The sequence below is a fragment of the Anopheles arabiensis genome, chromosome 2 (genome assembly GCF_016920715.1).
Source record: "Anopheles arabiensis isolate DONGOLA chromosome 2, AaraD3, whole genome shotgun sequence".
Lineage (NCBI taxonomy): Eukaryota > Metazoa > Arthropoda > Insecta > Diptera > Culicidae > Anopheles > Anopheles arabiensis.
The window spans coordinates 92,489,806-92,507,319 of NC_053517.1; the positions used below are offsets into that span (position 1 = coordinate 92,489,806).

Here is a 17,514-nt window from a genome sequence, read left to right on the forward strand (position 1 = left end):
ATGCCCGGTTGCCCATTTTCCACACCGATTCCGAGGGCGAAAAAGTTTTCCATCCCGTTTCGTGGTGTGCCCAACCCAGCGAGGTGGTAAAAAAGTGCGATGAAAATTAATTATACAGTATCTCTGCTCTATTCTTTCACTGCACGCGGCTGCACCATTAGGGGGGTCAGCCTGGGGTCTCTGTGTGTGTGTATGTGTGCATTCTCGGCATTTCAAACGTACTACCAGCAGCAGCAGCAGTTTTACCCCGACTTAGCGTTTGACTCGTGCTAGCGCACTTACCGGCAGATACCGTTTGGCCTAATGTAAGGGGCACGGTTCCCCCCCCCCGCGAAACGGTTCTCCAAAACAAAAGCTCTAAAACGCACGCACAAAAGTGTGGGTGAGTGGGTAAAATGCAAAAGAAATATTAACCGTTGCTGTAGAATGCATCAGGAACGCATCTTCATTAAAACTCTTTAAAAAGAATCAACAAAAAACAAGAAGTAAAACTGTACTTTAAATGCCGAAAACACCATACTCAAAAAACAAAAACCTTTTCCATAAGAAAAAGCTTCCCAAAAGGGTACGTGTCCGTTTGTGTGTAACTGCTTCATTTGGACCCTTTCAACGGTTTATAGCTGCTGCGTTTATTTCGCTAGCTTCGCTGCTGTGCTGCTGGTTCAGTTTTTTGTTATGACGCTTGGTGATGTTTTTGGACCAAACGCTTGTCCAATTTCGGAACCGGTTGCGCAACGGAAGGTTCATTTTCCACCCCGAAAACACTCACCCCGAGCACTCCGAATTCCACGTGCTCGTGTTGAACGATCGAAGAAAGTTGATGAAGCACACCCGGCGATGGGGCGAGAGAACGCAAACGCGCACTGATGCACCGAGGTCCGAATCATCGAAAACCTGAGTTTGGGAGGATTAGGAATTGGGAGGGAAAACTGAACCCGCTGAAATGTGTTGTTTTGCCGCGTGATGAAAATGCGAGCGGGTGCTGGCGCTGGTGCTTAGACCTATGTAATTGTGCAGCTGACATAAGTACTTCATTAGGGAAGGTGTACTGCCCGTGCTGCCAGGTTAGTGGGCCACAGTTATAGGGGGTTTGCTGATGGCGGTAACGATGATGGCTGTTCTGTAATCGAACCATCGCGTTAACAAGTTGTGCGCAAACAATCGGTCGATGAAAGGAGCGTTTAATGTGCAAAAATGAGGCGCTCATAAACGATGGGCGGTGTTAGTAATTATGCTTAAGTGTGTTAAAGGAGGTACATTTAATCTGAGGAATAATAGATCAATATTTGAAGATTGCGGGATAGTTGTATAGCAGCTTGATTAAAGATGGTGTTCAAATGCAAACGAAGATAAGGGCTCGTCAAACAGTTCATGAAAACATACAAATTGAAGCAATTGAAGAAACTTCAAGCCAGCTAAGATCCTTTCATACGATTTTTCATACGATCATGAGTTTTTTGTGATATTTCTTGATACTAGCCTACGTAAGGTATTGCAGTACTGTTTTGAAATACATACATAAAATTGAATTAAAATAAAATCATGTATCGTATATGCTTTGGAAACGTATATCAGAGATGCTTTGTACCAGGCTAATCGAGCAATAACCCGCAGAATAAAGTAATCATTTTATTTATTTGTTAGTTTTCGACACTCGATGATTCTTACACTATAAAATGAAAACTAAATAATTGTTGGCTATTAAAAATAACATCAATCTCTTTATCAATTATTATTTTGTCAAAATAACTTCTTAGAATATCATTATATATCGTGCACATCTCAAAAATGCAATCAATAAACAAATTCTTTCGATGTTCAAATATTAAATTTTTAAACTTTCTGGCCTTCAGAAAGGATACAGCTCGCGTGCTAGCCTTTCATAATACCTGATTTAACAGTATTTATATTTATTTCGAGCTTGTTTTAATCGTTTCTTTGTTTTAAATGATAATTTTTAAGCGAGTAATAAAAAGACAAAGTATACAAAATGTTCTAAGCTGAAATATGAAGGTCTGTGCATAATGCTTATTAGCTATGCCAACTTGAAGTCTATTTATCACTCCTAAAGATGGATTGTTTTTTGATAATAAACCTTGCAGAATGTATATTGCAGGTTGCCATTTACGATATCTATTCGGAGAGGTTTGGCGGATTCGTTACTCAAGAGAAGTTATTGACATCCATTCGAATCTACTCAAAACACAAAATAAATTCTACCACACAGGCACTAACACACTACACGCCAAGCACGGAATCGGTATCGTACATTTCTACTAATCCCCAGTAACCGAACAAACCGATACAGCTTTCCGCAGTGTAGCCTGCTCGCACTGCGAACGATACCTTTTGTGCGAATTTATATTTATTCCGTTTACACAAACTGCATACGGTATAAAACCACCAATCATAAATAAGATGGGCAACAGTTCGTTTCGCTTAGCTTTGTGTTGCGACTTCCATCAAAGCTTAGCACCCCCATTTCGCCATCCCCCGATCCGATTGAGGTTACACCCTTTGGTGCAATGGTGAATCAGGCCGTGCCGTTGCGGTGCCCTGCTGCATGCAAGTTCGATACTAACGATCAGCGTCGACCATGGTAACACCGACTCCGCGCGACGGTCGCAACATTCGGTACGGTTTCATTTCTTTTCCGGTTTTTTTTTTGCGAGAGAAGAATGAGCCGAGTTGCAGGTCAAACAAACACGACACGGAACTCGCGGTGGAGTGTAGTTTTAGTGTGTGATAGGGAGGGAAGACAAACCGAACCAAATGGTCTGATGCTGGGCTAGGCACTGGTCGACTGACAGTGATACTGTGGGTACAGCGGAGCGAGACCAGACCAACAAAAAAAAACATCACAACCCCCAGGATCGTAGGTTTACCGTTAGCCACTTAGTCACGGTCGGTTAGACCCGGTTGTGTCACTATTTTTCCGCGAACTTTGTGCGACCGCGATCGCGAACAAACAATTGGCGTCGGTTGGTGGTTCAATGCCAGGGGGGGGGCTCCGCACGGCCACTTTCTTTACGAACAGCCAACCGAATGCGACACTTTTCCGTGTGCACAATATGGTTACAATATCCTGGCCCGTTAGGCGGGGGGTAAGAAGGAGTGGTGAGTTCGGTGCAGGGATCGTTGCATATTTTACGCCCACCGAGAGCCGCGTGCCCGGAACGTATCATTTCTCTCCGGTTGCCTTTTTGCACGGGACGGATAGAATCCGTGACCATCCGGAGTAGATAATTTGGCTCCGCAGCAGCATTAGGTAAACATTATGCCAAACACATTTGGACGTGTTCGAACATACGGGGGAAGTAGTTTGATGGTGGTGATAAATTAAAAATCGCGATGCTACACTACATTTTGTTTTTGCAAAGTGTTGATGTAGGTGGTATCAGAGTGGGTCAGAACACACTGAACGTTGTATGCAAATCGAATGCTTTAAACGACAAGTGGATGTATAATCTGCTCTGGGCTGGGTCTATAAAGAACTCGGAAGCGGAACATGTTTGTTTATGAATTTGAAGAATTAATTTTATTATTGTTTTATATTTGTTGTAAAATATGGGTAAAAACCATTTAAATTTATTGGTAACAAACATATAGAAAAGTATCACAACTTCACTATAATCCATTGTAGATTTTTCTGTCTTAACAAGGTTACAGCTTTTTACAATTTGTTGTTGTTAGTAACAACAGCTGAAATTGAGTACTAGGATTATTGGTACTGTTTTTTGCTTTATTCGTATCAAGTCTTTGGTATTTGTGCTAATGGCGATTATATGACAACAAAACTGTGACAAAATAGTGACATCATTTAAATCGGAAGATAATTATTACAATTCAGGGACACAGCCGGAGGTGTGACTAAAAGTTACATTAATAAGAAGAATAAAACAGGTAATAAGTTAAATATAAATACAGCAATTATCCGCAGTACGCGATACTCGATATACGCGAATTCGCAGTTTTTTAAAGATATTTTTATGTTTTGAAATATTGTATGCTCTTTTTGAATTTCAATAATGTTCAAAAACAATTTTGCATCGAACTTGTGCAAAAGATACCTGTATTACAACAAAAATATTGAATTCAAAACTCTGTTTCGATAGTTTTTGACCCTGAAACCAGCAGTATAAACTCTTTTTCGATAGAAATCCGCTGTACGCGAAATCTCGAGATACGCTATTGTGCCTGGTCCCGTACGATAGCGTACATCGGATAATGATTGTAAACATTTTTCATAATCATACATTTTTATCGTCACAACAAACAAGCAGAGCAAATGAAATTATGCTGTCTTATTTAGTTTTGCCCATAAATCAATATTCAATCCAAAATTGCAACATCCGATGATCCTTTCAACAGTCGGTTAAACATCAAACGTTAAACACATAAATTACCCATCGCCATAATCCTGCTTAATTCCTAGGCCTGACGTTTAATATTCACTAACACCATTCCAAACGCTACACTGCAGCCACCGCCATATACGCCCCCCGCCCCTCACCAGGGGGTCCATAAATTAAAACCGCTAAAAAGGGTCGTATCGTAAAATTGTTTTAAAGTGACGATCAAAATGTAATTCGCTCTAGCGCTCCCCACGCTCAAGCAACCATCATTTCCGACCCGCGAAAAACCACGACCCTCACCGTGCTCCCCCTCCGGGCACCGACAATGTTTAAATAAAATGTTTCAAATTAATTGAGATGTACCTTACGGGCGGCTGTGGTGCACAAATAGTGGTGCCTGGCCGGGCGCAATGGTTGGTATGCAAACACCGGGCAATGCATTTCCGGTGCCCGGTAATGCAGTATCCTTCCAGGCAGGATGCTAATGGTTCCCATGTGTGGCTGTGTGTGTGTGTGGGTGTGTTTGTAGCGATGTATGTGATTTTAATTATACCCGATGTCCAATGTCTGTCTGCCATACCGATGCCACCCATCTGTTCCACTCAAAACCCATCATAGGGAGGAAATTTGGGAAAGGGGAAAATATTGAAATGAAATGTAACTACATCTAGCCTGGCATACACACACACACACACACACAGATACCGCACCGAAAAGCGGCAATGAATGCACTCGGGTGTAATTTGCACTCGACAATTGTAATCATTTAATCGACCGAAAAACCTCCTCCATGCGTCGCCTCAACCTTTTTGGGCAGGGCTGCAGTACTTGTGATGCGAAGGTGTGGACGGTTCCGGGCAGGGCAGCCAAATGGAAGGGTTTAATTTTTGGGGTCTTCCATTTCGCTCATCAGCAGTGGGCACACAACGCCGGGCACGCCAGGAAATTGATGATGTGTTTACACATGTTTAGGACCTAAAATGTTGACCGAATGCTCCGGTCCTGCGACACCAACCCAACACCGAACGCCGCAGTCCCATTCTGAGTCTTTAAATATTAGCAAATAGCATTCCTGATTGGGGTGAAAATGAAGCATTCCCCAAAAACTGTGCTATAAACAGTCGCCCATTCACCAAACAAAAACCCACCCAACAAACCTCAGCCCGCGTCAACCGCTTCCGACCTGTACAAATTTCATAATTAAACTGTCAACTATTAACACAGCAAGCTTATTGTTTTCGCTTGTTTGCAATCCATTTCACCTGTGGGTTTTCTTTTCTGGCAGCAGATGAAATGGAAACCGAAAATGCAACAATCGGAACCGAACATTCTCGAACATTGTTTTGCAATCGATACTCGCGGTGCTCGTCCCTGTCCGGCGGACTCGGAGCGGATTCGGATAACCGATTTTTAATCGATTTTTAATCGAAACAACAATGGCAAGAGCGCTGCATGGGTGGTGGCAGCCGGAACGAAAGGGGGGTTCCATTTTTATTTGATTAAACTTCAATTCGGTATCGGCTCTTTTTACTGCAATTAAACTGTCATCGATACAGAGACAGATTAATCGCGTTGCGAAAACACAATTATGTGATTAATTGGGTGGTGATAGGTGGTGGGTTTGTCTAGCCGGACGCAAGGATTCTACAGCTATTTTGGATGGTACAAAACAGAACGTTATGCTGCCCTGAAACGTGCTTACCATTACACACCGCACTTTAATCATAATGGGCAACAAAATTCCACTCAACACCTCAAAAACACAACCCAATTGACCGGTGGCTGGGTTTGCAATGCCTGACCGCAATTAATTATGTACCGATTAATGGGAAGTAATGCTGATGATGAGGCCCCAAGGAAACGTGTCTCACCCCCAAAAAGGAATAACAGGGTGTCAAACGATTAAAAAAAAAAACAACTATTCAGTAGGGAGATGGAACTTTGGTTTTTGTCATAATTAATTGTATCATTAATTCGCTCGTTAACCGCACATGGAAACGCTTGACTCAATCCGGCGGGGAATTCGGAACCCTTCGCCCAACCTGGAATTACTCTTCCCACCCGGCAACACCAGCGAGGGGGCTCATTCCAATCCTTTAAACTACAATGCTTCACCTTCGGCTGCTCGAAAGCGCTTCGTACCGGTTGGTTAATATTTCGTGCTTCACTGAAGCAGCCACTCTCATGGAAAACATGCGATCGAGGCTCGAGAAAAATCAATTAAATTTTACACACCTGCACCGGCTGGAACCAGTGTTGGGCCATTCTTGCAAAATACGTTCGTTCGTTTCGCTACAATTGAAACAGAGAGTGAAGGAGGTTGCTAAATCGTTTCGTTAAACGGAAGGCTGACGGAGCACCCACAACGCGGCCACAACGGCAAAAACCTTACCATTGTTTCTTCTCCACACAAAATGAGCCGCTCTGCCGCAATCAACACCCCGACCCGCGTCGACATTGGGGCACGATCTAAACGTCACGCGCGGTTACAATTAATTCGCTCTGCATGACGAGCTGTCGAGGATCGAGAGACGTCTGTTCTGGTGTTTTTTTCTTTTCTTTTTTTTTGTGTGAGGAGCCTCTTCGGGACAGGTAAAATAATTTCCATTTCTAAACCGGCATCATCCGACATCGACACGGGTTTAGGGTGATCGTGAAGTGAAGGGACTTTTTTTCGTAAGTCCTCTCTCTCTCTCTCTCTGTGAACCAGAATGGAGGAAAACCAATTGGAAATCGAAAACGTTACGTTGATATGTTATGCTTTTGTTATTGTTTTCCCTTTCACTTAGTTCTTTATATTGTTTCAAACTAATCCAAAAATAAAAGGGTGTTGAGCTTGCAAATGAATGGTTATTCGACTTGCAAGATCTACTTAGATTTTATATAGATATACCTTATTCAGATTAACGAGTCTGAATCAATCTGTAAAGCATATAACAATCTATAAAGAACTTGAACTTGAAGAAGAAATAGAATAATCACCTCATTTAACCATGATAGAATCATGAATCAATAAAGATTCAAAGCTCTTTAAAGAACCATGATAAGAGATTTTTTCTCCTAAATTACTTTTTCCATGAATCTCCACAGGGAAACTTAATCGTTTTGAATATCTAAAGAGATCATCCCATCGATCTCCAACTAGTGACAAATCTACACTAGTGATGGATACTGCAATCGTTCACATTTCTAAAGATTAATGAATAAATGTTTATTTTTTCGATTTGTTAAAGTAAGCAAAACAACAACTAGTTTTGCATAAACGCATGATATTAGAAAATATGTCGTGCTATATAAAAGAAGAACATAATAATCTGAGAGTGTTTGATAGAACAAATAGGTGTAAAAACGGAAAAAAACTTAAACAAAAACATATTTTATAAACATTTTTAAAACCATTCCAATATTAGATTATTATTTGCATATCTGTTCATTTTTTTAAAACACCAATCGCACTAAACGATGTATTATATGGATGCTGTATGATGCAAAACAACAGCTCATGTATCCTCTCAGAATTTCCCTTCGTCGCGGTGTCGCATCCCCGAATTAACCTCATTAAGCGACAAGCGACATTGTACCGCCGGCGTGCAGAAAAGGTGCCGTAAAATGTAATTTCCTCCTGAACATCATTAGCAACCGAAAAGCGATAGAGAGAGAGAAAGAGAGAGAGAAAGAGAGAGAGAGAGAGAGAGACAGAGGGGGAAGAGAGAGAAAGATCACAAGCCAAACGAACGAACCTAACGTGTCGCACAAAATCTGTCGGGCGTACAAAAGGGATAGGTCAGTAATTCTGAAGCCCCTCCTGTCTTCCATTCCCTTCCAGCCTTTACCAAGCCCTTCAAGTCAATGGACGTGGGTGAAGAAACCGTCCCGCGTGTGTACAACACCTGCCAGGCACGGTTGTGTACTTTGACACACCGTGCTGGGTGCCGATTCCATGGGTGTTGTTTAATTTTAAATCAAATTACATCCGTACCACACACCACCCCAAGCCCACGCACTAACACACACCCGCAGTACTTGAGGGTGTAACAGACGCCAGCAACCGCCTGATGATGACGATGATGGGGTTGTGGAAGTGGGAGACCCTGGTGGGGGGTACAAGAATTTTCCAATTTTCCGAATTTCATCCGTTACCGATTCGGCGTTCCCAGCGGTGCTTCCAACAAGCGTCCCACGGCAAACCCCCCGCTTTGACGATGGTTGTGTATAGCCCGGGCTGTGGTAATGTAACTGCCATTAACCCCACCGCGCGCAGACGTTCGTTCTTTTGCGTGTTGTGCCAGGGCTTGCCAGTTGATGCTGCCACAACTTCCAGCAAATCGTGCCAAGTCAGGTGTAAAATTATGTAAAATTGGCACAGTTTAATTGAGTAATTGAAAGAGGTTTCTCTTTCTCGTGGCTTAACCACAGTCGTGCTCGTTCTGCGCGGGTTCTGCATGGGGCGATACATTTTGTAACGCTTGCGAAAAACAACGTTCTCGTTTTCGATCCTAATGACAATTGGGAGCGCTGGCTGTCGTTGCTTTCGCGCGAGGGTTCAGCGTTTCTGTAAGCAACGCGGCGCCGTAAAACAATCTCCCGCTGAAAGGTTTTCAATCCAAGTCTTACCCGCTGCAGCACGGTGGCCTGCCACCAAGTTCATCAATCTTCACTTCATCGACAGGAAGCTCCTGGTACTGGGATTCTATGGAGGGGCGATTAATAAAGTCCCTTGTTTTCGCTCCATCCCCACCGCACCGGATACGAACTGGAGCATGCTAAATGAACTCACCGATCTGATCTGGTAGGACCTGGTCCCCAGGCAACAGAACGCTTCCAATGCTGCTCAGCCCGGATGCTGATTGGTTATGTAACTGGCATCTCGAAAAAGGGTCAGTTCCGTTGGAGCCCCACGCTCCACCAACCAGTTTCACCGTGCTCTACTTAATGAGCTGTCACCGACCGAAACGGTTCGGTGTTAAACTCCAGTGTCGAGAGGAAATTAATACAAAACCCCTTTTTCCTAGCTGGTGAGGTTTTAATTTTTTATCATGAAAAATACAGCATTACCGCTGTTTCGCTTCTCCCTCCCAAACCCTCTAAACGCTAATACGGAAATCGAACGCTGTCCAATTTGATTAAGAAGTCAATCAATTATATATCCCTACCGGGCGCCACGCGGCTTTCATTTACAGCCGTTCGCCTGTTTCCAGCAAGATTTTACTCTTTGGGCGATTTTTGCAAAAAAAACTGTTCCACTTCTACCGGGGAACCTACAAGGCAAGCTCATAGTTACTGAGCTTTTCTTTCGGTTCGAAACCTTGAAGAATGACTTAAGAGTTAGCGATAGCGAGGGAGATACGGCACCTGTAGTAGTGTCGCGAGGGTATTAGCGTTTGCTGGAACACTGCTTCAGCAATTTTTCATCTCCAACTGTTCCTTCCCCAAGGCTGCCAAGCTCAGTTTCAATAAGTATCAAGCACTCGCGCGAGGTTTTAATGACTCCAAGACATCACGGTGCGCAGCATTCGGGCGATGATACGGGCACGGGTGACAAATTTGAACCATTGACTATTCGCAAATGATGTAATGGTGGCAGTGCTGGTAGAGACAGAGAGATGCCGACGGAGCGGTTCGGAAATTGCAAGATGCAGATTGAACTGATAAAATGCAATTAAATGTTACATCACCGGGGACGGGTGGCCTTTGATTGATGTCATCCGTAAAGGTAAAGAGGTGTTTCTACTTTCGACGCTTGCAGGGTAGTGCGCGATCATCAATTTGATTTCAATTCAAATCTTACGTCTAGTCATTCGAGGAATTTTGTGCATTTGTCTTGGCGATAAATTGCTGTAAATTAATTCTATTGGCTTTTAATACACCCAAAAGACATAGTTCTGCTTGCACCCGTGTGTTAATGTCGAAAAATGAGCGTATAAAGGGCAAACACTTTAAATTATGTATAACCTTGTCTATACATATACCAGTACCAAACTCATAAGATATTTTCTTTGATTCAAAATGGTTTGAAATTGGGAATCCCATTTATATTTGAAATATTGTTCTTTCCCAGTGATAGAATGCTTTTCATGAAAAAAGTACTCTCATCATGCCGTTACCCAATAACTCGAGAACTACATCATATCTGCAATTACCAGGGCTGCGTGGCGTGTTGGGTTGGGTCATTTGTTCATTAGCTCTTCAAAATCCATTTTACATGTTACAACAACAAAAAACATAACCTTTGCCCCTTCATTATGAACAATAGACCTCATCCATGTGCTCTTCACAATTAACCATCCAAATAAACCCCTCTAGTAAGCGACAGAACGCTTGCACGTCTGAGCATCCGAGCATAAAAGCACAAACACAAATGCCAACAGCTTACATTGACATTTTGCGGGACAAAAATGTGCATACTCAAGGAGGAGCAGCCTACAAAACAGAACCAAAATAATAACAAAAAATACTATACACTTCCCGGCCACTTGCAGGCGTGTTGGTGGTGGTGGAGGCGAAAGCATCCAAACGGCCCAGTACTGAACACCACCACTTCACGAGACCTTAATGTCAGCGCTCTCTATCGTTCAGTGCTCGAAGCCCGTTGCTGAAACCGAAACCCTACCCCTACTCAGTAGGGCAAACAGCAGACGGTAAGGGTACGCTTGTTGCTCTTTATTGGATAATTTGACTCAGATGTGAAGGTTTCGTTCTCTGTGTCTCGGGGCCATTGCCCGAGCTGGCCGCAAGCTGTTCAATATTGGTTGCAATTGAAAAGTTTGATGAGGTTGTCCACCACAACACGTTCACCGTGCCTGTACTTGACTTGTTGCTGCACATGCAAAAGGAACGGAGGTCAGAGACAACGATCTAATGGTAAAAAATGTGACTGAGATGAGCACAAAAGTACCCAAATAAAAAAACACACACTCACACAGCTTCACTATTCGCAAACCACAGAAGCATGATATATGTTAATGTAATACAAATCCTCTTCGCAAGGTTGCTGCACACTGTGCAAAGGAAGCGTTTTAATCTGTGCAAATGTCAACGAGCACGTTAATTCGTAAAACATGTTTCGCCAACGGTAAGTATTCAAAGTTGAACAAGTTTGGACAACAAGCACTCCGTCTACCAGAATGGCTACCAAAACCTGAGCAGAAGGACACGAATCTTGTAGTGATATTTTTCCCTTCCAGCCTAATTTCCAGCTTAAATTTAAAGCATTGCTGCACGGTATTCTCCACGATTCCATGGTCCACAGCTCTTATTCTCAAGTTCGCAAGTGCCTGAAAGCGTGTCTATTAAACCAGTCCAAGCGCAATCTTGCTGTATTGCATTGCGCCTTGGACCTTTACTGGTGTGTTGCCTCTACTGCTGCTTCTACTACAAACAGGCACTTCGGTGAAGGAGAGCGTGCAAAAGAAATCACTCAAATCAACCGGCGTACCTTGAAAGATTCTAGCCCCACTTAAAGGGAACGGCAACCCCAGTCACTCCCAGACGATGCAAAAAAGGTGCTTTAAGATGGCCACTCCACCACCGAAGTAAGACAGAAGCGCAGCAGCTTGGTAGTTTTATTTTCTTTAACGGTCTGTACGATGCACTGCGGAGGTTCTGCATATGTGCACAAATAGGATCGACTTTGCCGGCTTACAGTGAAGATGTAGATTGGAGGTACCCCAGGTTCGAAGCAAACAATACCGCAACGCATTGCGCCATGCAAAATATGTGAAACTCATCAACCCGGAATGTGCAACTGTGCTGGCTCTCGCTGGGTGCAAAATAGCGATCACTTTACCTCGGGTTCTGAACCGATGGTTAAAGGCGATTACTGCTTTAACATCGCCGAGCAACACAGTAGTGCTCTACACAGTTGCTACACATTTTTCACCATCTCTAGCATCTTCCGCCAGACCCGGCACATGTGTGCGTGCGTTTGACCCTGGAAATAAGCACAGCTTTGCGGTGCTACTCCTTCCCTGTTTGGACTCCACGCCAGATCCGTCCGTGTCCAAATGCGTCCCAAATTAGAGTAATAACACTAATCACCGCATCGTTCGGGGGTTGGAGGCATGTTTGGTGTGAGCCGGAGTGTTTCTTCACGTCAGCATGTGCGTGGTACACGGTTGAGTACGCGTGATTTACCGGACTCTACGCTCTTGTCTTTTGAGACCTGGAGGCTATTTTTTAAACTCTCATCAGTGTAATGCGATCGGCGTAGCATTTAATTAGGGTTGGTCACGAAAAGAAAAAAAACAACCAAACCCCGGAACAGGAACTGGGGTGAGTTGAAATAACTTTTTAAATCTGGTTTCATTCCTTTCAAGATCCATTTTTTGGCGTTTGGTTAATTGTAGCCTTTTTCAATTGTAATTTGACGAATGGCGAAGTTCAAGGTGAATTGTTTCCATTTTCCTTTATTATGTGTTTGTGGTTATTATTGCAATCAAAATTCAATTAACCGTACTCGTTCATGACTCTATTGGTTTTCATGTTTCAATTTTTGATTGACGTTTCAACAAACTGAGAACCAACAACTGGTTTATGAGTTGTTCAATTCATGATTTTCTGTCTGTTCTGTAATATTACGATCAAGTTAACCGTTTCAACAAATCAAACAAAACAATAATAAAATATTAATAAAATTAATATTTGTATAAGATTGAGGCTTGGCTTTTTATTGGAAATTAAAAGAAAAAGCCCTTAACCACAACCAATACAAGAACCTTTACCTTATCGATTACATGGGGTAATCAAATCAATCATAAGAGGTTTAGGATCGCTAAATCTCACACTGATATATCACTTACCAGGGATCGAAACACTGTGCATGTATTCTTAATTTTTAAATTTTTAACTGGTAAAGTTTAAAATGTTCAACTGATCACACTTTGAGAAATGTGAAATAATAACAGAAAATTGAATTTAACACATACATTTATAAGCTAGACACTCTTCTTGATTTTTTTACTCAAGATTTATTTGAACTATGAATGTAGTTAAAGATTGCTTTAAATATACACATAGTGCCCACAGCATACAACTCAATCATCATACAATTACGCAAATTGTGCTTAATTTGCACCATCCAACACCCACCCCCAATAACAGGTACAACCGCCGAAGCTGACAATCAATAGAATCTTACCCCATCTTCAATTGTTACAACAGATAATCACCACATCCACCAGACTGACCAGCACACTTTAACACAAGAAAACGAATTTCGAAACAAATGTCACAGCCTTGCAATGACGGGCTGCTCGCTTCATTGCCCGTATGACCGGCGCCAAACGGCAGCCCGCAACGCCCTGCCCGTTACAGCCGATGAGTTGTAAACCAGTTGTAATTAAATCGTTCCTACATCGGTACTTACATATCGCACAACTGTGCCTCACCCGCTGGGGACGAAAAAGACAGCATGGGGGTACCTGCACGGGTACCTCACCGCAAGAAAGAAGCCCGACAGCATAGAAGGAGATCAGATTCGCCTGTCCCCGGGCCGGCGGTGTTCATACAGCGAGCAAAACAAAAATAAAATAAACCAGCCGTGTTCGTCCGTTTGGTTGGCGCTCAACATTGCGAACATTGTCGAACATTGTCGTTGTACGGAGTCAATGTCGTCATGTCATTTCGCCTGTTGTATCGGTCTGTTGGTGGCATTTTTTCCCCCTCGTTAGCTCGCAATATTGTACCATCAATTTTGTTTGTCCGTGTGGACAAGATGGTGCACCCGTTCGGTTCGCTTCGAACGCGTAATTATTAAATTCAATCAGTTTTGAAGCATTTTTTTCCCCCCTAGTGGCTTTTTTCTCGCACCAGACACACCAAACAAAAGCTTCAGCTTCTCGTTCTCAGGAGCAGAGCAAAAGGCAAGCCGGTGAAAGAACAATGTGTGACAAATTTGCGGTAAAGTTCGCACCTAGGATAAATAGTGAGCCATACATTTTTAATCAAATTTTCCACCCACATGGACATAAACTGCCCGTTTTTTCCGCGCTTATTTTTTGTTGACACATTCCTGCACACCATTAACAAAATTAATTTTCTTTATTTCTCCCATCAATTAATAATGGCCGACCGGGCAGCAAAAAAAAAAAACGCGTGATTTGCTCTGACGCCTGAAACGTTATTTATTTCCCATCCGTGATGCGTACCGGAGAGTGAGAAAAGCACCCACTCCATGAGCATCGGTTAATGTTGATGGTTGGAGCGATGGGGTTAACAAAACAAAAAATCTGCACTTTTTAACATACAAAAAAAAAACATAACTATGGCCTCTCACCTTTTGTGTGCGCGTGTTTTTACTTCTTCCGGGCAAGCGTTTTAATCTGAAAGCAAAGAAAGGGAGAGTGCGAAAAATGCATCGTTAATATCGTGTTACCGGGGAGGGGCGATAATGTTTGCTGTGTTGTTTGAATGTGTATTTACATGTTTGCTGATATTTTAACGCTACAGCAATTAATTTGATTAATTTCATTACAATTACACACGCTTCATATTTATTTTGATCGATTCTCGGAAATGACACTGAGCAGCAAAATGCGTTGCTAAGTATTTAATAATGGTAAGGTATAAATGTATGAAATATAATGATTTTGCATTCTTTAGAGATTCACTTCGTATTCTTTTTTTTTAATTATTATTGAACAATTTCCTCTGCAATAAATGTAATGAAATCTTTAATTTAATTTTTAACAACATCAGATTGACCCAATTCAGTTATCCATAATCGAACAAATTTATACTGAATAATTAATTAATTTATATTGATTAATAAATATCACGTTCCTGTTGGGTGTAGTTGAAATTTGAATGATGCTTAAAAACACTCACAATAGATCAAAATTCTTATATATTATTTTTTCTTGAGACTTTTATCTAGTTAAAAAAATAAAAATATGTGTTAATAAGTAATTAAATCCCCTAATTGGAGCAAAGCGATCCCCAAGGCATTACAATTGTAAGCAAATACAAACACACACGCGATCGTATCTGAACCCTTTTCGCATTCAATGTAGACCCTCCGTCCACCCAAAAACGTTCGACCACGAACGTTCGCGATTTCGTAGATTTGCGTTCGATTTCTAACCTTTCTGTCGGCCGTGCCCACGAGCTTTCAATCGCGCGGACAAAAACAAACAACATATCCCACACGCAAAGCCCGGCCTTTCGCGTGTTGCGCGATCAGCATTGGGGAACATATCATATCCGTAATTGGGCGAGACTGGTCAGCGTTAGACAGAGGCAAGAGCAAGAGGAGAAGGAGAAAGAGGTAGCGAAAAAAGGTCGTACAAAACGATAAAAATAGTTCCAACTTTCTACCAGAACGAAACTCCCAGCGTCTGCGATGGAACGTGCGCTGCATACGTCGCACGGCAGACAAGCCATGGCATGGGGCATGGGAAGGTAAGCGACGAAACCCCCTTGCTTCCCTTGCTCACCATTGCACACGACATGAACACCCCCCGAAAGCGGTGAAAATTACACCCAGTCAACAGACCGAGAGGAACAGCACCGTGAAAACGAACCGAGATTCGTGCGCTGGGTGTGTATGCGCTGCTGCCGGTCAACTTTCTTTCGTCTGTACACACTGCGACTGTGACGATATGGGGCGGGAGATAAAGACACGAGGCAAAGCAAAGTAAAAAAAAGGCAACCGGCACGCATTTCGAAAGCCCCCGCCCGGGTCCCGCGGGTGCGTCTTGGGTGCGGTCAGGGACAGGTGAAAAGTAAAATGGTACCAGAATGCCAACACGTCTGCAGGCTGCGGGCGGGCTGCTGGTAGGGCCACCCTTTTACCACTCTATCCCGCCATGTGTGGGCATATGCCCCATAAGATCACGATCAAGGAGAGTGTACGATGGTGAAAAGTGGTTTTTGCACACAACAACACAAAACAAAAAACAGAAACCACCTTTGAGCGACTTTTCCTTCACCAACGACACCGAGCTGCATTCTACGGGTTGAAATTCTTGCCTTAATACACAATCAACTGCTCCCAGTAGTGACCCAGTTTAATGCGGCGCTGACGTCTCAGTTGCTACGTACTTTTTCCCTGTGCCATGGCAGTGTGCTTTAAGGAGCTTTGCACTCGTAGAAACTTCCCATTGGCGGACCATTGCAGTTGCAGCATGCCTTTAAACCCAAAGCCCGTAAGGCACCGACACACTGGTAGGGATGTATTTCTATGGTTCGATGATTTGCTACATCTTGCTAAGGATGCTGGTACTTGTTAATCTTCTTATCACAACCAGTACCGGAGTCGTGCTCCATCCCTCCAGCAACGACCGGTTCTCGGTGGTATCGGACACATCGGTGCAACATCAATATGGCCAGCGGATGGTCGTTGTATTATCCCTTATCGCACAGCAACCGTACCTTTGCCGTATTGCTGTTCAGAGTGTCTAATCCGGCAATTACATCACATGCACGTATTTCCACCCCTGCGTTCCTCGATCGAATGGGGGATTTTGAAAGGAATCAACTATATGCCAGGATGTAGAGGAGCAAGACGAAACACACACTGTGTTACTGTGTTAGCTTAATGGGGTTCTGAGAAATTTGATCTTTATTGGGTAAGAATAATTAGCAAAGTGTAGATTGTACGACTCCGAGAGCATGTAATTCACTCTAATTGGTTTCTTCTTGCTCATGTGCAGATCTGTAAATGTACAGATTTGAATTTAATAATAAAAAATGTGTAAAAATGTTTGATTAACCTACGATTTCTGGAACAAAGATACAATTGCAGAATTTTTAATTATATCCTAGTCAACTTCATTCACGAACATCTTTTATTCATTTTATAACCTTTTATAATTCATACAAAACGCCTTTAAACTAAAAAATAAACACTATTTCATTAGGATTTGCAGCAAAGTGGTAAAAGTTCAAAGAAAGCACAAGCAAAAAAAATCGTTATACAAACTTGATACGAATACGAGTAATGTAAACTAATGACAACAAATTTTAATGCCAACCATTCAATAATTATGTTGAAAATTCAACGACAATAGCTTCAGGATTAATTATTTCGTTAATTCACACAGATCAGATCAATTTGACGGAATCTTAACTTTCAAGTGATATATGAAGAATACCTTTGGTTTTATGACGATTATTGAATATCTCAAAAAACTACAACTATTATATGTTTGTCTGACGTATT

The 17,514-nt window shown here is 42.5% G+C and overlaps 1 protein-coding gene across 7 annotated transcripts in view; it reads right to left on the minus strand.

Moving 5' to 3' along the window:
• Positions 1 to 17,514, minus strand: part of LOC120894222 (mucin-5AC) — a 146,145-nt gene that overhangs the window by 72,109 nt on the left and 56,522 nt on the right. For 6 of the 7 annotated variants that reach the window (XM_040296680.1, XM_040296679.1, XM_040296676.1 and 3 more), the window contains one exon: positions 14,629 to 14,674. The exons of the other annotated variant lie outside the window; for it this stretch is intronic. The gene's annotated coding sequence lies outside the window, so the exon portion shown is untranslated. The remainder of the gene's footprint in view (positions 1 to 14,628; positions 14,675 to 17,514) is intronic. 7 annotated transcript variants of the gene reach the window in all.